This window comes from Lutjanus erythropterus, chromosome 24 (genome assembly GCF_056507025.1).
Source record: "Lutjanus erythropterus isolate fLutEry1 chromosome 24, fLutEry1.hap2, whole genome shotgun sequence".
In the NCBI taxonomy this organism is placed as follows: domain Eukaryota; kingdom Metazoa; phylum Chordata; class Actinopteri; order Lutjaniformes; family Lutjanidae; genus Lutjanus; species Lutjanus erythropterus.
The window spans coordinates 5,836,252-5,838,913 of NC_139340.1; positions in this window are offsets into that span (position 1 = coordinate 5,836,252).

Sequence of the window (2,662 nt, forward strand, 5' to 3'; positions counted from 1 at the left end):
CGTAGTTGACCCGTGTCCCGTACGGATCGCCCTCTACGGTTCGGCACGCATGTGATCCGTGGACCACATGTGAGCATCATCTTTTTATTGTCACTATTTTGTATAAGTTATAATACCCGAAATCTCCATGCAGAGTTGCAGTGAAAAGACAGGACAGATGCTGCTGTGTGCAGCACATCTCTGTGAAGAGCGACGTCACATCGCCTTGAGTGAAATCCAGACCGTAACTTTATTCACTGATGTAACTATGCTATCACCAAAGAAACAGATCATAAAACTGTGATGTTCATTGAAACTTTGGTGATATCAGCTGTCTTAACTTCTACACAGCTCCTCTCTGCTCACCGGTGCAGCTCTGTGTTGCCCCGTCTGTGACACAGTGTGTCTGCTGATTGATTGATCATGACTTCTAACCAATCAGATGTGCTGTGCTGTAGGCGGGACATTGAGCCAGACTACAGAGTGTAGTTGTGTATTATATTGTACAGTATATAATGATCTAATACATGTATAGTATATACATAGTACAGCACTGTATTGGTTGAAATTTTTAATATTACCATTATCATTACTATTATCATTATTATTACATTACATAAACTATGGTGATAATTACAGACAAAGATCAAAAACAAGTGCATTTTTAAAATAATTTTACCCTAATCCCGCCACTTTTTTTTTTGCTGATCTGAGTGCAGGTGTAGCTAAATGTTTGAGATATGAAGGGATACTGATATGCTGACACTTCCAGATTAAGCAGGAGCAGTTGATAAACAACTTGTAAGATGCTCAAAAAACGGGACCTTTGCTGGGTTCAACATGCAAAATCTTGAGCAATCATGTTAACTGGTTGATTATCACTAATGAGTGTTTGCAGGTGAGTGTTACACTTATTACACTGAGGGCAGGCATACACACAGTGAGCCACAGGAGCCTGCAGGCAGTATGCTTTGCTGGTTTCTTCAAAGACAATAATACATGTCGTCAAACAGGACATACATTAACATCAAGTTAATCAGGCATTTTAAATCTCAGCAACTTATCCTTCTGAGCTATCTTTGTGTATGAAGGTCTACTTGTTTGTTATACTTTTAGAGTTGGTTCAGAGAGACTTGCTTTCAAAAGTTTGACAGATTCGAACCCAGAACCTAGAAGTCTTTAATCCAATGCATAGCCCAGTGAGCTAACAACACTGGCAGCTGCCATCTCTTACAGCTTGTCACTCTTCCTGAGCCTATCAACCAGGCATTCTGGAAATCTGTTTCTTAGTATGTTTAACTCTTTCTACTGGAGACAGACCCAAAAACTAAACCCAGAATCAAACCTGGATCCTCAGATCTTCTAACCAATGTTTGTTACTTAGAGATTTTCACCCTTTCCCCTTGGAAACAGGCCTCAAAACTAAGCCAAGGATTGAACCTGGGTCTTCAAAATGGCAAAGCTGTGCTCTACCTTTGTAAGCTGCTAAAAAAAAAAAAAAAAAATCAGAGATACTGGAAATCTTTGTCAGAGTGTAAGTCAGATACTGTAATGGGTGTTCTTTGGACCCAATAGCAGCACACAGAAAATCTGGGGCAGTTGGTAATGACCTTTATTTTAACAGAAACAGAACAGGAACTAGAGCTGATGAAGAAACACAGGTTGCAGTTTGCTCTTCAGGCTAGGAGCCCAAATAGTTTCAGGGTGTCAGACTTGAGGAATCGGTGGAGCCAAACCTGGACGCGGGGACCGAGGGAGAAGACGTGAGCCTTCAGACCCGTACAGTTCCGTTCTTACAGGCAGGACTGACAGAGCGAGGCTTACTGGAGGCAAGGTTGATGAGGCGACGAAGCAGAGGAACAGATGAGCAGTGTGCAGCAGGCAAGTCAAGACCAGATGAGACTGCGATGACCAACGAACACACCAAGCAGCCACAGGGACAGGCAGGCAGAAACCAGGAACGTAGAGACAGAAGTCACAGTCAGGGACAGAAGGCTGAGGTAAACATCCAGGAACCAGGCAAGGCAGGAGAGTCAGACGCGCAGGGCAGGCAAACAGGAAAACGATCCAGGAAAACGATCCAGGAAAACCGGCTGGAGAGTCTTTCAGGGAATACAGAAGAATGGTCTGGGAAGGAGTGAGAGTGCTGGAGAGGCTTTATACTGGGCTGATTGGGGATGAGCTGCAGCTGAGCTTGCAGGTGGTTAGAGTTGGGCTGATGAGGTGGGAGTGGCTGGCAGGTAGAGTGGAGCAGAAGCAGGGAGAGTGGAAATTTACTTTAGCCCCCCCAGCTAATGTCTCACACATATCTGAACACTCTTAGAGATTTTCACTTTTTCTTTTGTACATGCCCTTTCAAAATGTGTGGAATCAACAAATGTTTTGAACCCACAAGCTCGAATCTTCCAATAATCCCATTACATCGTGAGTCATTTCACCAGATACCTAAACATCCTTTTTTGCTACTTAAGAGTCCTTGCTTTGGTCAGTGGCCTTCAAAATGCAAGAAATGACTTGAGAATTGAACAATCTTGTTGGCAGTCCTTCACACAATGAGCTGGATCAAACATTTGTGAAAAATTTTATAAGTAATTTATGATGGGATAATGTCCACTGTATGTAGCAGGTAGATATAATCTAAAGCGCTCGTGTAACGATAATGAAAATCAAGTCAATGCAAGTA